Source organism: Phascolarctos cinereus, unplaced genomic scaffold (assembly GCF_003287225.1).
Source record: "Phascolarctos cinereus isolate Bilbo 61053 unplaced genomic scaffold, phaCin_HiC Scaffold_4;HRSCAF=312, whole genome shotgun sequence".
Lineage (NCBI taxonomy): Eukaryota > Metazoa > Chordata > Mammalia > Diprotodontia > Phascolarctidae > Phascolarctos > Phascolarctos cinereus.
Genome location: NW_027555847.1, coordinates 152,669,530 through 152,684,436, shown reverse-complemented (window position 1 = coordinate 152,684,436; position 14,907 = coordinate 152,669,530).

The window sequence follows — 14,907 nt, the reverse complement described above, 5'->3', positions numbered from 1 at the left end:
GGTTGAACCGAATGCCTTCCAGCTAGGAATACATGATTTTATGATCCTATGACTTTGTTAAGGTCAAAGGAGTCAGCTATAGCAAATGTAATAACAAGGAATTATATCAGAGCAAGCTTTTTATATTGTCTTATTGTTGTTAATCTCGCTTGGTTTTTTTTTTTTGTTTCTGTCTTGGTCTCTGTTTTTGTTTGTGTGTGTGCACGCACACACACACACACACACACACACACACACTCCATTGTTTGAAGGTTCCAATAGCTCTTTATTTCTTAGTACATAATTATATGAGTTGCTGGGATCAAAAAACACTCATAACCTAGTGGCCAGCCTTTAACTCTGAGGTGATGGGCCTCTCTGTGCATTGTTATCTTGTATTTCAGGACCTCAGGCCACATCATTAAGCACCTATGCAAAACCTTTTCACATTTATTGAAACTGCCACAGTTTATGCTATATTGGCATAGCCCCCAGGAACATGGGTTTGCTTTCACAGCATGATATAACCTCAAAGTTAAGTCTCTAGAGTGGTAAAGGAAGCTATATAGATATGGCATAGAATGTATACACATAAATTATCTAAAATAACATTTTCTTCTCTCAACAATTTCCTCTAAATAAGTAGATTTCAGAAACATAGAAAGATATTAGAAAACTATCAATAGTTTTCAGATCTGCTGAGTTACTCCATGACCTTAAATAGCTCTATCAGTCACTCAAAGGTCCTAGCAGCCTGGAGAGGCTTCTGAATTTGAAGGGAGATAAGATCAAACATGGATTTCAAAAGGATTTTGCCCTAGGTCCAGTCTGCTTTTGGCTATACGGCTCTGAATCTCCTTTAAAGGAAAAGGAAATAAGAATCTTCCAGTTTATTACATTTAAGTTGACAAATATTAATTAAGCACCTACTATGTATACTAGCTGAGATAGATACTAGGGATGCATTTATTAAGTGCTTACTGTGTGCCAGGCACTGTGCTAAGCACTGGGAATGCAAATACAAGCAAATTAAAAAGTGCTTGCCCTCAAGGAGCTTATATTCTTTTTTTTTTTTTAGGCAATTGGGGTTAAGTGACTTGCCCAGGGTCACACAGCTAGTGAGTGTCAAGTGTTTGGTCTGAGGTCGCATTTGAACTCAGGTCCTCCTGATTTTAAGGCCAGTGCTCTAGGCCACCTAGCTGCCCCTGGGGAGCTTATATTCTAAATGGGGGAAGAGGATACTTCAAAGGAAGCCACTGGGGCTTGGGGATTGAGAAAGAAAGTATCCCTTTGGGGCACGGTGGAAAATGAAGTATGGACTGAGTTAGGGGCAAACTACAGAGAAAAATGGAGTGAACATGTTTGACCAAGCACTTTCCTTAAAATGGAGATTCCAAGAAGAATAACCAAACAGAAGAAGAGGCTGTAGGGATGCAGTGATCTTCCAGGGTGAGAAGGCAACTATGTAATGTGAAAAAATAAGTCAGCAAAGGCTAGGGTGAGGAATAACACAAATAAAACATTCCCTGACCTCAAGGAGGTTACATTTTACTGGGGGTTAGTTGGGTTTGAGATAAAATGCATACACATGCAAATAAAAGTAATGCAGTTACCAAGTCAATATCCAACAATATGATGGGCTAGAAAACAGTGAAAGTGGTGTATCAGGAAAGGTCTCCAGTGGATGGGGACAGAGCTTTGAAAGAAGCTAAAGGTTCTAAGAAGCAAAAGTAAAGATAAAGAATGGAGAGGGGGCAAGCCCTCTCAAGTGACAGACCATCCAAAATTAAAGAGGTCATCATCATATCCGTGTGATGGGGGGGTGAGGTTCTGGAGCACACCATTCCTGGTTTGCCCTGGGATGGGCCCTTGTTGCCTAGAACCTGTTCTATTCCTGTTCCAGGGACTACTGTGTACAGAATGCGCAGTCTTGATTTCTCTGTGAGCTCCTAATAAACTCTGTTGAACAAACAGTCGTCTATTTACACTTTGACAAGCTTTATTAGCTTGTGTCTGTGTTAGGAGCGTTGCATGCCTGGGAGGCTGCAGCCAAAGCCTCTCAACCAGCAGAAGATGGCTTGTGGTGGGAGGGGAAAGGAAACAGAGCCTAATCAACCTGTTCCAAGGGTCAGAGGAACTCAGAGAGGTGACAGGCAGATCTCTTTTAAAAGGTAGTTATTTTAAAAGCCCAAGTGTTTAATGGAGACAGAGTCGGCCTATACTTATTAAACAGGGAAGCTCTGGCAGGGGTGGGAAACCTGCAGCCTCCAGGCCACATATGGCCCGTTAGGGCTGCACTTGAGGACCTAGCCAAAGCTGTAGGTTCCTCACCTCTGTTCTAGGTCTTCGGGGGCAGCCTTTTGACTGATTCCAAGTTTTACAGAACATATCCTTTTATTAAGGGGATATGTTCTGTGAAGTTTGGTTTCAGTCAAAGGGCCACACTTGAGGACCTAGGGGGCTACATGTGGCCTTGAGGCCGCAGGTTCCCTATCCCTATGTCTGGTGGGTAAATTCACACAACTGTTGTTTACAAGGTAATGGAGCCAACCAACATTGGGTTAGTAGTAGTAGTAGTAGTAATAATAATAATATTTACAAACTTTTTTCACTGGCTGTCTGCCATGCCTGGATTTCTGTCCCTCCTCATCTCTACCCCTTGACTTCCCTAGATTCCTTTAAGTCTTCCCTAAAATCTCTCCCTGTGCAAGAAAGTCTTTGCTGATCCCTTCCTAATGCTAGTGACTTCCTTCTGATATTACTCTAATCTTTCTGGTATAGTTTATTTGTACATAGTTGTTTGCTTGCTGTATTAACAATTAGATTATAAATTCTTTGAGGGCAGGGACTGTTTTTGCCTCTCTTTGTGTCCCCTGCACTTAGCACAGGGCCTGCCACATTCTAGGTGCCTAATTAATGTCTGCTGACTTGACTTGTTATTATCTTTGAGCTTCACACAAATCCTGTGAGATCAGAGGATCATGGTCCTTAATCTGGGGTGGACAGACCCCTCTAAGAGGTCCATGAATAGATTTTTCAGGGGCTCCATGAACCTGGATGTGGACAAATACTTCTTTAGTCTTCACTAATCTGTAACTGAAATTTAGCATGTCTTTGTTGTAGGCAACAAACATTAATCTGAGAAGGGGTCCAACTTCTTTAGACTGCCAGAAAGCTCTACCACACAAAAAAAGTTCACAACCTTTGTTCTAGAACTAGAATGGACCTCAGCTGCCATCCAGTTCAACTCCCTCATTTTACAAATGAGGAAATTGAGGCCCAGAGAAGATAGATGACTTGCCCAAGGTCACCAAGGTAGGAGGTACTGTAGGTTCGATTTGAACCTAGGTCTTCCTCATTCCAAGATCAACTCTCTCTTTTCACTTTATCATGGTGCTGTGTCTAAATGATACTGAAACTACTAACCAAGTACCCTTACTTCCCCCAGAATCAGATTATTTAGACTCAAAATTAAATGTTATTATATATTTCCCCTTCTCCAAACCTACTTTTTAAATCATTATATTATCATTTTGTAGATTCATGCCTGGCTTCATATGAGGATCTTTGTTCTCACCCAGTAATTGGAGTTTATTCATTAGGACTGTATAATATTGACTTGTAAGTGATTTGTATTGGTATTAGAATGTGCCTCAAACTCAACCTGGCTGTGTGACCTTGGGTAAATTGTATAACATCCCAGTGCACTAGATAACTCTCTAAGATTTTAAATTGTAAATGAGTTAGCAGTGTGGACCTTCATTGACAGAGGGAGTTTCCAAACTGGGACTTCCCTGCATGAAGGATTTCTCAGGTTCACACAGCCTATACATTTTTGTAGTTATAACTAGATAAAGATAGAGATTGAAGATTTAGGGAACTGTTTCAGATCACCACTTCTGATATTCCCTTTTTGGCTCCCCTTTACTCTAACCCCTTACCCCAAACATTATCTGATTTCTTCCCTAGGACCCCTATCTTCAGCCTCATTAATTGATCATTTCTTTGTCATTGTGTCCTTAATGAAAGTTATGGTTGTTTAGCATTTATATAGCTTTCCATTTGTGAAGCACTTTATAGTCATTATTCTTCATTCTCAAGAACTGGGTCAGGGTTATTTTCTCCCATGTTAGCAAATAATAATAATAAAAAAAAGACTTGAGAAGAGATGGAGACTAGCTCTAGGGTCACACAGTGGGACAGAGAGTGTCCTGGATTAGCAACCCTGACAGCCTTCTTTCTGATTATCGAAGGCCTCCTGAAAACAGTTGAGAAATCTCCCTTGTTTCTTGCTTGGACAATTTATAATCGGTGAGGTCAACAAGACCAGTAGCCCTAGCAGAAGCAGCAGCCCCACAGAAACCACTGCTGAGATAATTATAAGTAAGCAGAAGCCTGACAGGTGAGGTGTTGAATATAATGAGAGCTCATCACCAGGAGCTTACCTTCTTGGTATCCTCTGAGAAAAGGGTTTAATGTGACAGGCTTGCCAGTCAAGGACGAGTTAGGATGGCAGCAAGGAAAATAAATACCCACTACAGTCCCTTACAGCCCAAGTGAGCTCTCCTTCATGAAAAGCTTGATGTGTGTAGTTCATGTTTCATTACCTGGGTCAGGAAGAGTGTAAATTTGGAGGCCATACATTACAATTTTCCCCTGTCTTGAACTTTTAACAGCACAACTCTGGCTTGAGTTCCAGCCTTGAAAATCTATGAGCTCTTTTCTACTCCGATGGAGCATCAAAACGTATGCTGACCTAATAGCTAGAGCATGCACAATTATGGAAATATCAATGCTTTGCTGAATCTCTCAACAGAGAATACCTAAGGTTATATAGTGGTAGAGGAAGTTATAGTCTGTATGCTACCCCTGCTACCCCCATCATCATTCTGAGGTGCCTCCTTTTCCAGTTTAACTTTGATAAATTACCCCATAATTGAAATCGCCTGGGGTTTTCACTTTGTTTGGTATATAAATGATAAGAATTCAAGCATTTCCAATTTTGCTGACAGATATGTCATCAAACAAAGTGGCCCAGTCTTTTCAAGGCCTCAGATTCATACTCAGAAAGGGGATCATAAGAGGTAAATATTCTTGGGACCTTAACCAGTCATGGAAATAGCCTGTAAGGCTAAAAATTCCTTGGTAATCATGTAATCTTAAATCTCAAGTCTTTGCCTAGAAATTGCTTTTAAAAAGTGTTATACTAAGTCCCAAGCCAGAGAAGAATCACAGACCTTAGGTATATAAAAGATATATATTGAGCTAGAAATGATCCAGTATGACTATCTATAGTATTGGTCATTTCTACTTCCAGTTTAGACTGGTGTTCTTATGGACAGTGGACTTCTCTTTTCCCTTGATTCATTTAGCAAATACAGATTATCTCCACTATGGACCAAGAAAGGTACCATGGTGTAGTAGATAATAGAGAACTGTCATGGGAGAAAGGAAGACATAGATTCAAGTCAGCTTTTTTTTTTTTTTTTTTTTTTTTTTAGTGAGGCAATTGAGGTTAAGTGACTTGCCCAGAATCACACAGTTAGTAAGTGTTATGTGTCTGAGGCTGGATTTGAACTCAGGTCATCCTGACTCCAGGGACTGTGCTCTATCCACTTTGCCACCTAGCTGCTCCCACAAGTCCAGCTTTTAACACATATTGACTATGTGACCCTTGGCAAGTCATGTGACTTCTCAGTGGTACCAGGCAACTCTGTTAGGACTATAGACAAATTTTTATCTGAATTGGTAGAACCATTTCCCTCATTGGTAAAGCCCTATAACAATAAAAATGCAGATTTCTTTCAGGAAAAAAAATTCAAAGCATTGTATTAGGCACTGGGAAAAAATATATAGACATAAATGAGGAAAGTTCCCATTCCTAAGAAGCTTACATGTTAGTAGGGGAAAGAGATAGACACAAATAATCTAAGAAAATGCCAGTAAGTATCACTTGAATTTACAAAAAAAAAAAGGTGGGGTAGGGTGAAGAACATTGGAGGTAAAAGATTGTCTAGGTGGTCAGGATGTGGTGTCTGAATGAGACCATAAAGATGGTTACAGTTTAATTTGGTAGAAGTGGGAAGGTAAGCATTGAAAATTGAGGGAATGACCTATATAAAGTACAAAGGTACAAGAGTGAAAGACATGTCCATAAGTTTGAAGGAGAACAGTGTTTATGTAAGGGAGAAATGGGAAAACAGAAAGGTAAATTGAGTTTAGATTATGTAACTTCGTGCATTCTAGGCTAAGTACTTTGGGCTTTATTTGGTATTATTTGGTAAGTTCTACGAGGTTATTCAAAGTTTTTGAATTGGTGAGGACATGGTCAGGGAAGCTTTAGGTTTAGGACCACCAGTTTGACAGTCTTTTATGACAATCAATCTGACATTATGCATGAAAAGTAATTACCCTCTTCATATCTTTTTTTATTCTGTGCTTTCACTTTCTCTCTTGGGAATAGACCCCCAAAGAAGTCAAAATAAAAAAAAGTCACCATATATGTTAAAATAATCCTGGCAACACTGTGTGTGTGTGTGCGCGCCCGTGCGTGCACGCATGTATGGCAGCAAAGACCTAAGAACACATTAGCTGAACAGTGGCAGTAGAAACTGGAGTATGTGAATTTATTATTCCATTAAAAAATGAAGATTGAGGAATTCAGAGAAACATAGAATCGTATGAATTGATACTGTATGAACTGACACAACATGAATAGAACCAAGAGAACAATATATGCAATTATTATTATATTATAACAATGTAACTATATATTATTATATAATAACAATATAATAATATAAATGCAATATATAATATATTAGTATATAATTAATAATATATAACAATATTGAAAGGTAGATGATCTCTGATTAATTATAAGGGATAATTTTTGCTCAAGAAAACAGATGACACAATATGCTTCCATCCTGTGGGTGAGAGGTGGGATACTAGGAGTATGGATGTTATCTATGCTATTAGAGGTCATAGAGTCATAGAAGCATAGATGGAATGGACCCTGTAGTCCTTGTAGTCCAGTCCCTTTCCTTTTACAGATAGAGAAACTGAGATCCATTAGGCAAAATAATTTGTCTGAAATCACACAAGTACCAAGTGGTGGAGGTGTGATTTGACCTCAGTGCCTCTGACCACAAATCCAGTGACCTTTGTTGCTTGGTTTTGCTTAACAATTTATGCTGTTATAATAGATTTTTCAATGGAGGTCAGATAATGTGAGGAAATTACAAGATATAAAAATAAAAGGCATCAACTAAACTTAAAATTGGAAAAAAAAACAAATAAGCAAAATCCCAATTAATATGTTGGTAGCAATCTTAAGGATGCTACTATTCATTTTAGAAAACAACCTAGAAGTATAATTGTTATCACACTGCATCTCAAAGTCATCTCAGAGCTTTCCTTTGGTCCTATAAATTTTACTTTTTTTTTTTTTAAATAAGGTAACTTGAATTTAATTGATGAAGATAAAGACAAGGGAACAGAAAATATGTACTTTTTGCACTCAGGAGGAATGAGACTAGTGGCTTTCAAAATATACTGTTAAAAGCCTAGAAATATTCAAAGATGAAAAACACTAGTTGGCTAAGTTAACAAAACCCCAAATATTGAAATGAAAGCAGAAAAACTCCTTTAGAAATAAAGAATCCTCACACCACCAGATTCACAGACATATAGAAAGACTGGGTGATTGAATGGGTATTTCACATGTTTTTTCCCCTTATTAGTATGCATAGTTTCATAAGGGCATGACCACCATATATGTGTGTGCATATTCACATATATGTATGTACACGTGCATGAGTGTATGTGTGCACATGTGTGCGTGTGAGTGATGAGAAATTGGAAAGGGCAGAAAGCAAACAAGTAATCTCATAAAAGGGATTGTTTTCAAATTGAAATCAAATTCTGGGCTAGAGTTCAGATGACACTTAAGGGAGAAAAAACCAAACTCATCACCTTCTCAACTCTGCTCTGATTATTCTCTTTGGTCTTTTCATTTGGTGAGCCTTGGGGATTGGGTCATCGGTTTTCCTCATCATGAAGCCCAGCTGCACACTGGCATCTGAGAGGTTAAAGTGCTTGGGCCCTCTGTGATTTCTCTCCTGAGAAAAGTCTTGGAATCATCACATCCTTTTATGAGTTATCCTTTCAAGCAGTTATCCATTAAAGGAGAGGCAAACTGATGGATATAGCAGAAGTGAACCAAATTTGGACTGTGCAATGAGACAGAGAGGAACTCTTCCAACTTGTCAGGGCCATGGATAGCTGTCATGCAACTTCTGACCTAGTTGTTTGCCATATTCACTAGTGTTGTAAATGATTACAGCATGTTCTATTTGAGTATTGACCTACCCCTACCCCTGCCAAATACACATAGGCACATAGACACATAGGCACACAGACACAGACACATATACACACAGATACACGCCCCTTTGTTAAAGAAAAAAATACAAAAAAATGCAAAAAGTAATTTTAAGGGTTAACAAAACAATAAGGCAGTAAGCAATAATTTCCCCAAACTATTTCCCAAACCCACTTAAAATAGAGATGAATACAGGTAAGTCTTCTATATCACAGTCGGATCCCTGACTATCTAAGATTACTTTTCAACAATATAAGATGCATAAGTGCCTTTTCATCGTATGAAGAAAGCATGCCCACTGGCAAATGAATCATATTATAAAAATTGATTGTATCCCAAAAGGGAAAAATGTTATTGAAGATCCAATGGCCTGGGTTGATACACCATTGATCATTGTAAGAAATACTTCCAGAAACTGTTTTTAATCTTTCCGCCAGAGCATTAGCAATTATTCTTTAGCCCATGGTGAGTAATGACTTGAGTTTCCCAGTTTCTCAATCGATAAAACATTTACCCTACCGCTACAAATGTGCTCTTCGCTTAGACAAGCAGAATTTTTCTTCCAATTACTCTTTTTTTAGTGTGACCTCATAAAATATTTTTAAACATATTTCAAGGCCTTTTAAAGAAAAGGAACAATACTTTTCCAGGCTCATATCTTCACTCCCTGTTCCCACCACTTTTGACAAACAAGTCATTAAGCTTTCATAGTGCTTGTGATATCCAAAACCCCTTTAATTTTTTCCCTCCATAATTTCCTTCAAACTGAAGTCATGTTTCTAAAGTTGTATAGAAAAGAGGAAGCAAGAAAGGGGAAGACACACAGAGAGAGAGAGAGAGGGGGGGGGGAGGAGTGAATGGAAATGAATGGAAAAAAAGAAGATAAACAGAGGTAGAGACAAACACTCAAAAGTAGACAGAGAACAGGAGGAGCAGGAGAGAGGGAGAGATCAAATAGACATCCTCTTGCGAAGAGGTTAGTGTTTGTATTTTTTTTTAAATCAACAGCAACAAAATAATGCCCCAAAGGAAGGAGAGTTCTTTTTGCATTTTTCACTGCATGGCTCATAAAACTATAGCACTGGCTAATGGAGAAGAATCATAAAACACACTGTTATCAGGGTAATAAATAGCTGGGCAGCAAATTAAATATAAAGATGGATGTCCAGAAGTGTCCTTTGATGATTGGAAAGTTAGTGTTCAATCAAGTTTCTCTTTTGCAGAGACTTCACATAATGTGTCCATTTGAAATACACCCTCATCGAATGGAAAAGTGTCCCTGCTCTTATTTCATACAGTCCATGCCTTCCACCTATATAGTAAGGCATATATTTAGGTGTATTTATTAAACTAACATCCCAGCATGATGAAATTTGAAATCCTTGAAGGCTGTCTACTTCTTTGCTTTTTGCAAGGAAGACACCTGGATGTCACTGCAGAAATTTTCCCTAGGTTTGTCAAAACAAATCCAGCACCTGGACTGAACATTTTTAATTGTACCTCAAACCCTGAGTTTCTTTTGAACACTGAATTGTTCCCTGAATTAAGGAAATGGCCAAATGAAATGGATAGGAAAGTGTGAGGAGTGCGGCTTATGTACTTTGGCAGTTGGCATAATAGTTTGTCCAGGATTCAGGACCCAGACTGGGAAAACATGGGTGGAGTGGAGATAGTGGACATTACTCTAATGTTTTTAGGGGGAAATAAAAAAAACCTACTCTCACATATACCCTGGTTCTACTAAGGGTATTATTAGGGGACTGGGAAGGGGAGAAGGAAGACTGTAGAATTGTAAGCTGTTCTTGTAATTGGTTTTGGTCTGGACTGAAAAAAACTTAAAAGCAACAGGCCCAGCTGACCCCAGGCAGCCTTTGCAAAACTATGCATTACCTAAGTCATCTGCATCAGGTCAGTGGTGAAGTCATCGCCTCAGGCTAATGATGAAAAGCTCTTGGGTTATGGAGTCAGGAAAGATGATATTCAGAAGTGTCCAGCGTGATTACATATTCCGTAATTTTTCCAACAAATAGTTCATAAATCTTGGTGATGGGGTTGTGTGCTTAGGTCCTACAGACTGACCCTTGAAATCCTTATTATATCAGTTGCCCCAGTCTCCATTACTAGATGCCCCTGTTACCCCTGCATTACTACACATAGGGTAGCATATGCAAATGGCTATAGATTCATAGATATAATACATATAATATATAGATTTATAGATATAAATTGGGGGGTTATAACTAGGTGTGGGTTATTAGGTCACCGAAGACTAGCCTCTGACATGTGTCAAGGCAGCTCCTAATGGAATTCATGAAGTAACTCTATGGTTTACACCAAGATGCTATTTCTTGATTTCTACCTCCTCCCTCCACACCCCACCTTATTAGTATTCTCTTCCATTCTGCCATGCTATTTGGTATACACTAAATTCTAGATTTAGACATAGAATGACCTCAAAGGTCCCCTAGTTCAAGCCCTCATTTTGTAGTCAAAAGAACTAAGGTCATTAGAGATTAAATGACTTATCCAACGAGCTCATGTAGGTGGGAATTATCAGAAATGCGACTGCGAACCAGTTCCTTTTTTTTTTCCCAGAGACAATAGTCATTACGCAAGCAATGCTGCTATATTATACGTATTATTTCTGCCCTATAGATTATAAGCTCTTGAGAGAAGGGACTGTTACATTTTTGTCTGTTTCCTCAGTGCCTTTCATGGTGCCTAACATGCAGTAGGCACATAATAGAGGCCTAGTGAATTAAACTGATTTTCTTCTGTACTATTTGAGTCTAGTCAGGGTGGTAAAGACAATGCCAGATGAAAACCCAAGAGGGTGATTCAGTAGTCAGCCCAGAGCTTTTGTTTGGGAAACCCCCTTCAACACATACCTTAGTGGTAGAAAAGTTTTGATGAAAACTTGTTTGTGGCCTAGATATTTCTTTCCTCAAACCTGTTTGCTTTTGGGTAGCCACAACCTAACTATATACAGCTCCACTTAATATTCTATTCTATTACTCCTCTTGTTTATCCCCTTTGGAATAACATTTAAAAAAGCCCACTATAATAATATATTATGTAGCCACTCCCCTTTCTTCATAGTCCTTTACTAAAAATGAAGCTATTGCTAATTCCATAGCTGACATCCTGAGGGAAATATACATTTAAATTAATGGCTGAACCTGCTATTTATTTTGACAGAAAAGAACTCTCAAATTGCATCTATTTATTTTTTATTTATTTGTTTTTTGAATGAGCGGAAGGAGTGGGATGAAAGGCAAGAGTCATTAACTAAAAGTCAACAGAGAGGCCTATGCCAAGGGTGTACTCCCAGAAGATCTCTTGCTTAAATAAGTCATGCTAAAGTGTCTTTGAATATTCCTCACCAAAATTCTTGAACCTTTAGCAAAAGACTGTAGAACTAAACTCTGCAATCACTTTGGCCACAGAATTCTTTCCATATAGATTTTTTTTCTGGCCTCTTACTACTCTTCCTTTTACCATTACTGAGAAAGTGGGCCACAGCTGATAGAATAATCTGTTTCTATAGAGTGCTTAAAATGACAAGGCTTAAGTGGGAAAGAGTACCAGACTATCAACAGGGATTCCCTATTTCAGATATTCTTAATCCGGGGTCTGTGAACTTGTTATTAAAAAAAAAATAACTTTTTCAATATAATTGGTTTATTTTGTAATCTTACGTATTTTATTTTAGGCATTTAAAAATATTATTCTGAGAAGGGGTCCACAGTCTTCAGCAGCCTGCAAATGAGGTCCTTCACACACACACACACACACACACACTGAAGAACCCTGCACTATTTAAACTAGGCAATGGGGTTAAGTGACTTGTCCAGGGTCACACAGCTAGTAAGTATTATGTGTCTGAGGCTGGATTTGAACTCAGGTCCTCCTGAGTCCAGGACTGGTACTCTATCCACTATGCCACCTAGCTGCCCTGAATTTGAACTCTGAACTTTTGGACTACATAGGCAACTTTAAAAAAAGTTTTAGCTATTATCTTTTCCCCTTCCTTCCTTTGTCCCTCCCTCCTTTCCTCCCTTCCTCCCTCCTTTCTTCCTTCTTTCCCCTTATCCCATACCCTCCTCCTATCCCCCCAATGATAGTGGTGGTCATTTCCCCAGAGAGTTCTCTGTTTCTGGGTCAGTTGATTTTATTGTAGTAGTGAGACTATAGAGTAGGAATTTTAGTGACTGAAGAATATTTTTAAGCCACAACCCTTTGTTATTCAAGTACTCTCAGTCAGAATGGTGGTGGTATCTTCCTTCCTTCCTTCCTTCCTTCCTTCCTTCCTTCCTTCCTTCCTTCCTTCCTTCCTTCCTTCTTTTCTCTCTCTCTCTTTCTCTCTCTCTCTCTCTTTCTCTCTCTCTCTTTCTCTTTCTTTCTTTCTTTCTTTCTTTCTTTCTTTCTTTCTTTCTTTCTTTCTTTCTTTCTTTCTCTTTCTTTCTTTCTTCTTCTTTCTTTTTCTTTCTTTCTTTCTTCTTTCTTTCTTTCTTCTTCCTTTCTTCCTTCTTCCTCTTCTTCTTTCTTTCTTTCTTTCTTTCTTTCTTCTTTCTTTCTTTCTTTCTTTCTTTCTTTCTTTCTTTCTTTCTTTCTTTCTTTCTTTCTTTCTTTCTTTCTTTCTTTCTTTCTTTCTTTCCTCCTTCCTGCCTTCTTTTCCCCATCTTGCTACAACATTCTATCAGAACATAGATACTGTGCTGGCAGAATTCTTATCACAGCTTTTTAATGTGGGCACATGTGGGCAGTATGTGTGTGTGTGAGTGTAAGTGTAAGAAACATTCATAGGAAGTCATGGCACAACCTACAGTTTCTTCTGCCTTTATGTCTGTGATTGAACCCCATGGATTCTGCTATAGATGAGAGAGAAGAGAGGGGCAGAGATCATTAAACCAAAGCATGAGACTCAATCTTGCTTTGGGCATCTTGTTTCTTAACTGAAGAGGTTAGTCTTGAAATGCATCATTTCAGCTGGCCAGCATCACTTGAATAGAGAGGAAAGTGGATGCAAGTCATTAATGCTTTAATTCTGGTGGAGAGTACATGATTCAGAGTCTCCCTTCCAAAGAGCATTGCTGGCTCGAAGATAATAAAACAGAGATAAAGCATCCCAGACCAAAAAAAAAAAATCCAGCTGAAAGACTGACCTGTTTAAACTTTGAGAGCTCATAACATACCTCTTCCTATACATATTAGCAAATTAACAAGATGGTATTTTGGGTTCCCCTCTTCTTAGGGAAAAAAACAAAACAAAACAACAAATCCTAAATTTCCCTTTTCCCCTTAGCTACAGCCTTAGGCATTTCATTAGGTATCAGTGAAGCAGGAATTCATGTGACCTGTGTTTTTAGTGTCAGCAATAATAGTTGTTATTTTTGATTTATAAAACTTTCCCGGAGCTGAACTTCTGGGCACACTTACCAAATGGATATACAGTTAATTAATTCACAGGCACTTCAGTCCAAGAACTTCATACCTATTCAGCCAATCTGTTCGCATCTATCAAGCAAATGTCTTATGGAACAGATGGGCTTAGCACAGTGCCCTAAAGGGTTGCAAACCTCAGCTCTGGAACATGGGAGAGAGAGTGAATTTCAGAGTTGCCTGCTCTCTAAGGAAATACTAATGTCCATGTGTGGAGACCATTAGCACAATCACCCCTTCCTGACTGCTGTGGTAGCTGGAAGAGGAGGTCAAAGATAATCAAGCCTCAGATGACCCTTCTACATGAATCAAATCAGCACCTAGGGATTATACTCCCAGCTGAAATAGGGAGGCAGGGCATGATTTCTATGATGAGCATTTCCAAATTTCAAAGTATGTATTCAAAATGTTTTCAGTAAGCATAATGTTCTTTAAGAAGGTTTCTCTATTTCTGGCCAATAGTTTTATCTTAGGAAATTGTGACCTCATTGGAGCAAGATTCCAGTTTTACATATGGAACTAGATGAAAATGCCATCCTTGGATTTGGTGAAAATTCTGAGTTGCCCAGGGAGACAGGGCTCAGTGAATTCATTTTTGTTAAGGACCATTAGCTTTCCCCAACCAGATGCCTTCAGAGGGCATGGATAGGCTGAATCTCTTAAGAATCAGTGTATTTGGTCCTGCTTTTGAATTTCAGGGATTTCTTTTTCTTCCCCCTCCCCATCAAAATCCTCCTCCCCCCACCCTTTTCTTTTGCCTGAGAAATCTCTGAGAATTGAAGCATGTGGAGCTCCAATGCTGTCCTCTAGGTGGCAGTCTTTCCCTGTTAAATAGAACTTTTTCTCCCCCCCCCCCAGGCAAATAGCACAGACTGCTGCTTCTCACAGTGAAACCTGGCTAAGAAAAATCCACTGAGGTGGAAGTTTATCATAGTTAATGGGGATCTAAGATATCTACTTAACATACTGCACGTATTAATTTGAACAAATTACCTTTATCTTACTAAAGAAAAAGGTACATGGTTATAATCTATTGTAGATAGATATAGAGATTATACAGCTATACATATACCATTGACTTTAACAAACATTTGTCACTC